This window comes from Haliotis rubra, unplaced genomic scaffold (genome assembly GCF_003918875.1).
Source record: "Haliotis rubra isolate DU_JTF1 unplaced genomic scaffold, ASM391887v1 Scf507, whole genome shotgun sequence".
Classification (NCBI taxonomy): domain Eukaryota; kingdom Metazoa; phylum Mollusca; class Gastropoda; order Lepetellida; family Haliotidae; genus Haliotis; species Haliotis rubra.
The window spans coordinates 564,233-577,241 of NW_025767199.1; the positions used below are offsets into that span (position 1 = coordinate 564,233).

General features: G+C 46.5%; 1 protein-coding gene across 3 annotated transcripts in view; it reads right to left on the reverse strand.

The window, feature by feature from the left end:
• The window catches only part of LOC124292098, a 98,561-nt gene that overhangs the window by 50,690 nt on the left and 34,862 nt on the right, over window positions 1-13,009 (reverse strand). For all 3 annotated transcript variants that reach the window (XM_046729137.1, XM_046729138.1, XM_046729139.1), the window contains exon 2: window positions 9,804-9,950. The gene's annotated coding sequence lies outside the window, so the exon portion shown is untranslated. The remainder of the gene's footprint in view (window positions 1-9,803; window positions 9,951-13,009) is intronic.

The following is a 13,009-nucleotide window of genomic DNA, read 5'->3' on the forward strand; positions in this document are numbered from 1 at the left end:
AACGACATAATCTTTTACAGCGACTACATGAACTGCATAGTCTACAACAACGACATAATCTCTTACAGCGACTAGGTGTATGACATCTGCTACGACATTGGCTAACAACAACATCTGCAACAGCGACTACATGAACTGCATCGTCTCCAACAACGACATAATCTCTTACAGCGACTAGGTGTATGACATCTGCTACATCGGCTAACAACAACGACTGCAACAGCGACTACATGAACTGCATCGTCTACAACAACGACATAATCTCTTACAGCGACTAGGTGTATGACATCTGCTACGACATTGGCTAACAACAACGTCTGCAACAGCGACAACATGAACTGCATCGTCTCCAACAACGACATAATCTCTTACAGCGAATAGGTGTATGACATTTGCTACGACATTGGCTAACAACAACGTCTGCAACAGCGAATACATGAACTGCATCGTCTCCAACAACGACATAATCTCTTACAGCGACTAGGTGTATGACATCTGCTGCGACATCGGCTAATTAAACAACCACTTCTGCTACAGCAACTACATTAACTGCATCGTTTCCAACAACTACTAAATGAACATCAACGCCTACAGCGACAACAACAAAACAACGAAATCTCCACAACATTAATTACACGAACACAGGCATGCCCGATATAACGGTCACATGGACAAAGCGCCGATCGACAAACTGTCGCAGTGTTCCACGATGCTATCTATTGGGGCCGACTCCATGCTGCAATAGCAGTGCTGCGGAGGACGTAATTATGCGCTTCATTATATCATTACGCTGTAATTGTATCATCTATTTGTGGCCTGGGCTCATCAGCGGGACAAGGATGTTCTGCACGTGGAGAGGTCGTACACCTCCACCACGTTCACATGGATTAAACATTCTCGGTAGGGGCGCGTGGGTGGAGGCGCATGGCCCGTATCGTAATCAGACGAGGAGGATTTATCTTGGTCGGACTGTGTAAATTGCTAAAATTGCATGGATCTTTAATGCATACTTTAACTCCCATTAACGCTAGACAGGCATGCGTAGAGAGAGTTGATGGGTAGGTATTTAATGTTTTTATTGCACTATTACGATATTAAGATGGCGGACGACATCAAGAGTTAGTGAGTGAGAAGGGTTTAACACCGCCTTGAACACTATTTGTTGTTATCACATCGTGTCAGCTGAATGCGGGGTGAGTGAGTAAGTGAGTTAAGTTTTACGCCGCTTTTAGCAGTATTCCAGCAATATCACGGCGGGGGGCACACGAAACGGACTTCACACATTGTACCCATGTGGGGAATCGAACCCGATCTTCGGGGTGACGAGAGTACGGTTAACTCTTGGCTACCCCACCGCCCCGAATGTGGGGTGAAAGAGATGAAAGTCTGTTTCAGCTATCGCTTTGACGAAACACACGAGCGTGTCACTGGTGCTTACAAACCTAGAAAAAATACATGTCGAACCGGGATTCGAACACACGACGAGGCGAGGTGATCAACCGCGCGTAGCCATGGTGACACTAAAGCCAGACAAAGGTTTCGACCACTACCAGACTAAACTAACGCTTAGTCTCTGAAAATACATAATTTTGTGAAAAACAAGAAATTCCATTTAAATTGAAAATGAAACCGAGTGAGCTCGGAGATGCAGAACCTGGGAAAAGATGTAGAATAATCATTTGGGGATTTTGCATTGCAGAAAAGATTGGGCGGAATGGAAATAAGTGTGGTTCAGGGGCGGTGAGACAGACTTACTGCCAGCCAACAGCCAACATTAGAAACATGTACCTGAAACCTTTGAACGTTCAGTAGCAATATCCATATCCCATTATGTAGATATACAGAAGGCTTTCTTTACCTACAAGTGGTTTTACTCTACAAACAGCATTAACCCAAAGCAACCATGCTATACAGTTACTATATTCAGTATTTACAGACCTGTTATGGAAACAGTTTATGCGCTTCCAGGCGACGAGTCTGAATTCCCCAAAGATAAACACGGACCAAACTCGCCAATCACATCTGAAAGGTTTCCCTGTATGAACAGTCATCTGCCCACGACACTGTCTCCACAAAACCGACATTCCCTATTTACAGATCGAATTACATGTATTTCTTCTGCCAGTAGAGTAGCATCGACTCTCCTAGACGTTTTGTGTTCTCCTCAGATGACGTTTTATTGAAAGATGATTGCATATTGCGGCACTCAAACGTCATGTATTAAACCTAGTAAGGTCGGAACAATTCAATCACTTGTCTGTCGTATTTTGGGAAAATGAAAGAAACTGGTGGATCAATAATACTAGAAGCCAGTTGTGCTTCTGATGAAAATGAAAATTTAAGTTATTTGTAGGCTAATCCGATACTGTCAAAACAAGCGGACCGGGCAATCATATGGCTCACAAACTGCTCGTATCAGCCAACTATACAACAAATTGTGTCACAAATTACACAGCAAGGCCTGTCACCCACTATACACTAAGGGCCCGTCACCCACTACACAGTAAGGCCCGTCACCCAATACACAATAAGGCATATCATCCTTTACACAGTAAGGCCTGTACCCCACTACACAGTAAGGCCTGAAACCTACTACAAGGTAAGGTCTGTTACCTACTACACAGTAAGGTCTGTCACACACTACACAGTAAGGCCTGTCACCCACTACACAGTAAGGCCTGTTACACACTACACAGTAAGGCCTGTTACACACTACACAGTAAGGCCTGTTCACCCACTACACAGTAAGGCCTGTTACCCACTACACAGTAAGGCCTGTAACCCACTACACAGTAAGGCCTGAAACCTACTACACGGTAAGGTCTGTTACCTACTACACAGTAAGGTCTGTCACACACTACACAGTAAGGCCTGTCACCCACTATACAGTAAGGTCTATCACCCACTACACAGTAAGGTCTGTCACCCACTACACAGTAAGGCCTGTCACCCACTACACAGTAAGGTCTATTACCCACTACACAGTAAGGTCTGTCACCCACTACACAGTAAGGCCTGTCACCCACTACACAGTAAGGTCTGTCACCCACTACACAGTAAGGCCTGTCACCCACTACACAGTAAGGTCTGTCACCCACTACACAGTAAGGTCTGTCACCCACTACACAGTAAGGCCTGTCACCCACTACACAGTAAGGTCTGTCACCCACTACACAGTAAGGCCTGTCACCCACTACACAGTAAGGCCTGTCACCCACTACACAGTAAGGTCTGTCACCCACTACACAGTAAGGACTGTCACCCACTACACAGTAAGGCCTGTCACCCACTACACAGTAAGGCCTGTCACCCACTACACAGTAAGGTCTGTCACCCACTACACAGTAAGGTCTGTCACCCACTACACAGTAAGGCCTGTCACCCACTACACAGTAAGGTCTGTCACCCACTACACAGTAAGGTCTGTCACACTACACAGTAAGGCCTGTCACACACTACACAGTAAGGCCTGTCACCCACTACACAGTAAGGCCTGTCACCCACTACACAGTAAGGCCTGTCACCCACTACACAGTAAGGCCTGTCACACACTACACAGTAAGGCCTGTCACACACTACACAGTAAGGCCTGTCACCCACTACACAGTAAGGCCTGTCACCCACTACACAGTAAGGCCTGTCACCCACTACACAGTAAGGTCTGTCACCCACTACACAGTAAGGCCTGTCACCCACTACACACAGTAAGGTCTGTCACCCACTACTACACAGTAAGGTCTGTCACCCACTACACAGTAAGGTCTGTCACCCACTACACAGTAAGGTCTGTCACTACACAGTAAGGCCTGTCACCCAGTACAAGGTCTGTCACCCACTACACAGTAAGGTCTGTCACCCACTACACAGTAAGGTCTGTCACCCACTACACAGTAAGGTCTGTCACCCACTACACAGTAAGGCCTGTCACCCACTACACAGTAAGGTCTGTCACCCACTACACAGTAAGGTCTGTCACCCACTACACAGTAAGGTCTGTCACCCACTACACAGTAAGGTCTGTCACCCACTACACAGTAAGGCCTGTCACCCACTACACAGTAAGGTCTGTCACCCACTACACAGTAAGGTCTGTCACCCACTACACAGTAAGGTCTGTCACACCACTACACACAGTAAGGTCTGTCACACTACACAGTAAGGTCTGTCACCCACTACACAGTAAGGCCTGTCACCCACTACACAGTAAGGCCTGTCACCCACCACACACAGTAAGTAAGGTCTGTCACTTACTACACAGTAAGGTCTGTCACCACTACACAGTACTGTCACCCACTACACAGTAAGGTCTGTCACCCACTACACAGTAAGGTCTGTCACCCACTACACAGTAAGGTCTGTCACCCACTACACAGTAAGGTCTGTCACCCACTACACAGTAAGGCCTGTCACCCACTACACAGTAAGGTCTGTCACCCACTACACAGTAAGGTCTGTCACCCACTACACAGTAAGGTCTGTCACTACTACTACACTAAGGACCTGTCACCCACTACACAGTAAGGTCTGTCACCCACTACACAGTAAGGTCTGTCACTTACTACACAGTAAGGTCTGTCACCCACTACACAGTAAGGTCTGTCACCTACTACACAGTAAGGTCTGTCACCCACACACAGTAAGGCCTGTCACCCACTGTACACAGTAAGTCAGCCACCCACTACACAGTACAAGTAAGGTTCTGTCACCCACTACACAGTAAGGCCTGTCACCCACTACACAAGGCCTGTCAACTACACTGTAACCCACTCACCCACTACAAGATCTGTCACCCACTACACAGTAAGGTCTGTCACTTACTACACAGTAAGGTCTGTCACCCACTACACAGTAAGGTCTGTCACCCACTACACAGTAAGGCCTGTCACCCACTACACAGTAAGGTCTGTCACCCACTACACAGTAAGGTCTGTCACCCACTACACAGTAAGGCCTGTCACCCACTACACAGTAAGGTCTGTCACCCACTACACAGTAAGGTCTGTCACTTACTACACAGTAAGGTCTGTCACCCACTACACAGTAAGGCCTGTCACCCACTACACACAGTAAGGCCTGTCACCCACTACACAGTAAGGCCTCTGTCACCCACTACACAGTAAGGTCTGTCACCCACTACACAGTAAGGTCTGTCACCCACTACACAGTAAGGTCTGTCACCCACTACACAGTAAGGTCTGTCACCCACTACACAGTAAGGTCTGTCCCCCACTACACAGTAAGGTCTATCACCCACTACACAGTAAGGTCTATCACCCACTACACAGTAAGGCTTGTCACCCACTACACAGTAAGGCCTGTCACCCACTACACAGTAAGGTCTGTCACCCACTACACAGTAAGGTCTGTCACCCACTACACAGTAAGGCCTGTCACCCACTACACAGTAAGGTCTGTCACCCACTACACAGTAAGGCCTGTCACCCACTACACAGTAAGGTCTGTCACCCACTACACAGTAAGGCCTGTCACCCACTACACAGTAAGGTCTGTCACCCACTACACAGTAAGGTCTGTCACCCACTACACAGTAAGGTCTGTCACCCACTACACAGTAAGGTCTGTCACCCACTACACAGTAAGGCCTGTCACACAACACACAGTAAGGTCTGTCACCCACTACACAGTAAGGTCTGTCACTTACTACACAGTAAGGTCTGTCACTTACTACACAGTAAGGTCTGTCACCCACTACACAGTAAGGCCTGTCACCCACTACACAGTAAGGCCTGTCACCCACTACACAGTAAGGTCTGTCACCCACTACACAGTAAGGTCTGTCACACACTACACAGTAAGGCCTGTCACCCACTACACAGTAAGGTCTGTCACCCACTACACAGTAAGGCCTGTCACCCACTACACAGTAAGGCCTGTAACCCACTACGCAGTAAGATCTGTCACCCACTACACAATAAAGTCTGTCACTTACTACACAGTAAGGTCTGTCACTTACTACACAGTAAGGTCTGTCACCCACTACACAGTAAGGCCTGTCACCCACTACACAGTAAGGCCTGTCACCCACTACACAGTAAGGCCTGTCACCCACTACACAGTAAGGTCTGTCACCTACTACACAGTAAGGTCTGTCACCTACTACACAGTAAGTTCTGTCACCCACTACACAGTAAGGCCTGTCACACACTACACAGTAAGGCCTGTCACCCACTACACAGTAAGGTCTGTCACCCACTACACAGTAAGGCCTGTCACCCACTACACAGTAAGGTCTATCACCCACTACACAGTAAGGCCTGTCACCCACTACACAGTAAGGTCTGTCACCCACTACACAGTAAGGTCTGTCACCCACTACACAGTAAGGTCTGTCACCCACTACACAGTAAGGCCTGTCACCCACTACACAGTAAGGTCTGTCACCCACTACAGTAAGGCCTGTCACACACTACACAGTAAGGCCTGTCACCCACTACACAGTAAGGTCTGTCACCCACTACACAGTAAGGCCTGTCACCCACTACACCTGTCACCCACTACACAGTAAGGTCTGTCATCCACTACACAGTAAGGTCTGTCACCCACTACACAGTAAGGTCTGTCACACACTACACAGTAAGGTCTGTCACCCACTACACAGTAAGGTCTATCACCCACTACACAGTAAGGTCTGTCACCCACTACACAGTAAGGCCTGTCACCCACTACACAGTAAGGCCTGTCACCCACTACACAGTAAGGTCTATCACCCACTACACAGTAAGGCCTGTCACCCACTACACAGTAAGGCCTGTCACCCACTACACAGTAAGGTCTGTCACCCACTACACAGTAAGGTCTGTCACCCACTACACAGTAAGGTCTGTCACCCACTACACAGTAAGGCCTGTCACCCACTACACAGTAAGGTCTGTCACCCACTACACAGTAAGGTCTGTCACCCACTACACAGTAAGGCCTGTCACCCACTACACAGTAAGGTCTGTCACCACTACACAGTAAGGCCTGTCACCCACTACACAGTAAGGTCTGTCACCCACTACACAGTAAGGTCTGTCACCCACTACACAGTAAGGCCTGTCACCCACTACACAGTAAGGCCTGTCACCCACTACACAGTAAGGCCTGTCACCCACTACACAGTAAGGTCTGTCACCCACTACACAGTAAGGTCTGTCACCCACTACACAGTAAGGCCTGTCACCCACTACACAAGTAAGGTCTGTCACCCACTACACAGTAAGGCCTGTCACACAACACACAGTAAGGCCTGTCACCCACTACACAGTAAGGACTGTCACCCACTACACAGTAAGGCCTGTCACCCACTACACAGTAAGGTCTGTCACCCACTACACAGTAAGGTCTGTCACCCACTACACAGTAAGGCCTGTCACACTACACAGTAAGGTCTGTCACCCACACCCTGTCACACACTACACAGGTCTATCACCCACTACACAGTAAGGCCTGTCACCCACTACACAGTAAGGCCTGTCACCCACTACACAGTAAGGTCTGTCACCCACTACACAGTAAGGCCTGTCACCCACTACACAGTAAGGTCTGTCACCCACTACACAGGTCTATCACGTCACCCAGTAAGGTCTGTCACCCACTACACAGTAAGGTCTGTCACCCACTACACAGTAAGGTCTGTCCCCCACTACACAGTAAGGTCTATCACCCACTACATAGTTAGGCCTGTCACCCACTACACAGTAAGGCCTGTCACCCACTACACAGTAAGGTCTATCACCCACTACACAGTAAGGTCTGTCACCCACTACACAGTAAGGTCTATCACCCACTACACAGTAAGGTCTGTCACCCACTACACAGTAAGGCCTGTCACCTACTACACAGTATGGTCTGTCACCCACTACACAGTAAGGCCTGTCACCTACGACACAATACCCAGTGGATGTTTATAGTCATTTATAGTATAAATGAAGAATGGGAACTATTTTTATTGTGATGAAAAACTTCTTTATTCTGTATAAGCGACGTTTCAACATAGATTCTAATGTCGTTGTCAAGGAAACGTGCTTGACAACGACATTAGAATCTATGTCGAAACGTCGTATATACAGAATACAAAAGTTGTATATCCATAAAAATAGTCCTCATTTTCCATCTACCCAACTTCTAGAATGCCAGTCAAAGAAGTTATAGTATAAATTATGGATTAAACTTCATTTGAACACAACCATTTAATTATTCGTTTGTTTTTCGCTTTACACAGGTATTTTTATTTTCACAGGCAAATTACTATACACTTCTACTAGACAAAACACCATTTTTGTGGAGCAGGTGACAAACGTTAGTGAGGTAGATGCCGTTATTGACCCCTGTGGCTGGGGTACAAGGGCTACTGTCAGCTTTAAGCCAGGCAAATCCTGACCCCGTTCCTCAGCGATCGATTGTGTGGCGGTATTCATGTCATAACTGAAGTGTAGTTGATTGAGTTACGGCCATAAGATGTCTGAAAAAGTATGCAGACGCCACATAGTTCGATGTCATTTTGTCACATACCACGGTAGCGCTGTAACCTAATTTTCACAAATGGAATTCAGACGAATTTTTTTCCTGCCGATATGTATCGCGTAATAGACAGACCATTCGCATTTCCGAGAGATTGTGCAATTAACAACGCTAAACATTCTGTAATTGTGGGCGTGGCAGTTTATCAGAGACTATTTGTTGTTATAGTTGTTTCTTATGCTGAGCAAGCAAGCGTTGTGCTTACACAACAGAACTGAATATGTTATGTATATGCTGGCCATGAGGCTTTCAGTACAGTTGGCCAATCAGTCCGCCTCAACGCGATCAGTGGTTTAACACAGGCACGTGCAATATAGGAAGAGAGACAGTCTCTGCGAGTGAGTGAGTGAGTTGCGTTTTACGCCGCTTTTAGCAATATTCCACCAATATCACGGCGGGGGACACCAAATATGGGCTTCACCCATGTGGGGAATCGAACCAGGGCCTTTGGCGTGACGAGCGAACGCTTTAACCAGCAGGCTACCCCTACCGCCCCTGAGAGTCACTGTGGGTTAAAGATGATCCAGTTCAGTCAGTAACTGAATTGCACTCTTGGAAGTAGAAAATGAGGAGTTTTATGTCTTATATCTACGTGGCCCCTCCCGAACACCACTGACTTTGGGCATTATGCAATATCCATGATTTGTCCACCAGGAAATTCTGTTAACGAAACTGGACCATGACAGTCGTATTTAACGGGTTAACACTTTTTACACTATGGGAGCCTTAGCAGATCCGAACACACCACCATTCAGGTTATTATTAGACTCCTACATTTGATGTCGGGATATGTCGGATATCAAATCTTTAATATTGATTACACAGGCTCGCTTCATATCTAAATGGATAGATTAACTATCCATTCGGACCTTCGACCATCAGTGTTCGCCAGACCTTGGGCCTCTGAAAGTGATTATGTCCAGTCAATGTCTGTTCTATGGCATTCGTATTGTGATTACATGACCCTGTTACTGACAGTAATGAGTACCGTTAGAAGACATAACGTCACCAGATTTTCATTTCAATGTGCCTGACGTTACAACATTTGTTATAATATTGTTACTCTTCATTGACAGATTCCTTAAATGACGAACCGCAGACGCCAATTGCAACTTCTCGTCGACAGAGGGCGTGCGTGCGAGACTATAAAGGTCTCGCGAGACGAGACACGTATACATGGAAGTTGCGTGCAAAGCGCCAGATGTGTGCCTCGCTGCCCAGTCTGGAGCCCTCAGTTTTGAGGGTATAGGCTTATCTGTCAATAGGTATTACAAGCTTACCGGCTACGTTGACGATGTCGTATACAGATACACCGGTGCTGATCTGACGCTGTGTAGTATCGCCGTGGACAGAGCGGAGAACATCAATCACACTATCACCAATTACCCCCGAACAAACATCGCTGGGAAATTTCACCGGAAGGGTATCTGGAAAGAAAAAAACCTCCGATGGTTAAATTTGCTTTCTAAGATTAAGTTGCGAGTGGGTGTGTTTCGAGACTGTGTGGTCATCTTGAAAATATGGAACTCCGGCGTTTAATATCGTTGAGACAATACTCGATGCTATCCAGTAAATGACGCCAGGCTGCAAGTCTCTCTGGTATAATCGAACACGGACCCCCATCTAAATACATAGTTTCATGCATCCGCATGCCGATTTGGTTTTGTGGAATTAATTCTATCAACTAAATCAGCGAACAAACCGTGCACAGATCCGTCAACAACATCATGGCGTTCTGACCTGCATTGTAAATGGGTTCGTTTTTAGGCAATACATTCCAAGATGGAGCGTGATGTTTTTTCGAAAATACGAATTAGCCACGACTCTATGGGCATTCCCATGGAGGTTGAGGCAGTTGCAGGCATGGAACCAGCATGGAACTGGCATGCAAGTTGGTTCTACAAACCTGATAGCCCAGGGTGACGACAAGGGTCTTCTTTGTGAACACAGGCTGACAACCATGCCGATTCTTGTCCTTTGAGGCGGTCAACTCTTTGATATGCAAGCACTTATTTATCATCGATATTTTGCGTAATAGCGATTCTATTTCCAAACCATTCTTTCCTCCAATTATCTGCCAGTTTAGGCTTTGACCCTTGGGAAATTGTGGAAGATTACAGCATGTGAATGAAACGCAGTTGTTGCAAAATAACTTTGATCGGTGATGATAGGAGGGAGGGGGGATCAGGAAAATCGAGATGGGGGAGAGAGGGGGGGAATGGGAGAGGGGATGTATCTAAGATCAATTGTTGCCCTCTTTTGGTAAGGGCAAGGTCAGCATTACAACCAATGAGATCGATCTCCCGTTACATGACACGGGGATGCAGCTCACCAGATATACCATATTTAGAAATATAAATATTTTCTCAACCTGCAGAACATCTGTGGAGTAAGGGGACTTGTTAACGTTACTGTAATGTATCGTGCACTGTCAGTTTACGTGCCAGTTCTCTTAACATTTTGACAGGAGCTAATTTTCGTCCGTACGGATTTCTATTTCAGTACATAACGATCGAAGCATCGGTCTTGACTTGACACGTAAAAGCAAAACACATATCTTTATCATTGATTAGTTTCAGTTCTTATGAAAAACAGAACATTTGGGTATCAAAAAGGTTTTAATGGCTGAGTTTCACACAAATCAAACTGCCAGCATGCGTGTGGCGTATGATGCCAAGAATGCAATTCTGGAATTGTTTTCCGTAATCATCCCCAAGATCGGAACAAGGAATTAGAAACAATATTGACAGGTCGTTCAACGTACCATGAACCCTCGCTAGCTTCGATCCCATTTATCTGGAAACACACATTCCGTCAGACTGGTGCTCGAAGTGAGTGAGTGGGTTTGCTGGTGAGTAAGTGGGTGGGTGAGTGAGTTAGTTAGTGAGTGAGTGGGTTTGTTGGTGAGTGAGTGAATGGGTGGGTGGGTGAGTGGGTTTGTTGGTGAGTGGGTTTGTTGGTGAGTGAGTGAGTGGTTGGATGGATGAGTGGGTTTGTTGGTGAGTGGGTTTGTTGGTGAGGGAGTGGGTGGGTGAGTGGGTTTGTTGGTGGAGTGAGTGAGTGGGTGGGTTGGTGGTGGTTTGTTGGGGTGGGTGGGTGGGTGAGTGGGTTTGTTGGTGAGTGAGTGAGTGGGTGGGTGGGTGAGTGGGTTTGTTGGTGAGTGAGTGAGTGGTTGGATGGATGAAGTGGGTTTGTTTGTGAGTGGGTTTGTTTGTGAGTGAGTGAGTGGGTGGGTGGCTGAGTGGGTTTGTTGGTGAGTGAGTGGGTGGATGGAAGAGTGGGTTTGTTGGTGAGTGAGTGAGTGAGTGGGTGAGTGGGTTAGTGGGTGGGTGGTGGTGAGTGGGTGGGTTTGGGTTGAGTGAGTGGGTGGGTTTGTGGGTGTTGGTGGGTGAGTGGGTGGGTGAGTGGATTTGTTGGTGGGTAAGTTAGTGAGTGGGGTTGAGTGGGTTTGTTGGTGAGTTAGTGAGTGGGTGGGTGAGTGAGTGAGTGGGTTTGTTGGTGAGTGAGTGAGTGGGTGGGTGAGTGGGTTAGTGAGTTAGTGAGTGGGTTTGTGGCTGAGTGAGTGAGTGAGTTTAAGGCCGCTTTACAGTATTTCAGTTATATCATGGTGTGTCAAGAACCACAATCACGGCGAATCTGTGATTCAAACCCTTGATCATAAGTTCCTGTCGTTCCCAAGGGACGCAACTTTGCAAAACGAATTGAGGCGGCTTTGACGACTGCGTTATGCGCGCCCCGTAGCTGCTTATTGGAAAATGTACAAAACTTCAACTTATATTAATACATATGGCGGATAAATTATTCCGGAAAGGAACTATATCCCGAGAAGTATCACCTTATCTTTTACTACGTATTAGGACCAGCTGATTCAACAACTACGCTGAAAACATAACTGACATGCATTTCAGAACTTTGAATGTCAATAACAGATACGACAGCAAGGCCAACGTCCATGATTGTTTATTGTTTGTTCATAAACATCAGCGTTAGTGAATATATGTTGAAACACGTTGCGTGCAAAATATTTCTTTGACGTCATAATTTGCCACATCAAGAGTAAAACATTATATGGCGCCTACCACCTACGTCACTTCCGGGGTTTTCTCCCCGAATTGGAACATGAAGTTAGAAACTGAGCTTGTCACATCAATCTTTCATAAGGCGGTGGGGTAGCCTAGTGGTTAAAGCTTTTGCTGGTCACGGGGGATTTCGATCCCAAATCTGAAGGAATGCTGGAATATTTGATAGCGACGTAAAACCACACTCATTCTATTGTTATTCTGGTAGCAATTCAGATCTTCCAATAGTACATACTTGTTTCTGAATTTACTTTCAGGATTGGGGATTTCAATTTAATCCCAACATTATTGAGTGATTTAGCGTTTTGGGGAACATTCGGAGGTTACTGACATAAACCTTTACCAAATCTGCAGAACTATATTTTCACAAGGGAGATAATGCTTTATTCAATTTACAAAATGTGACA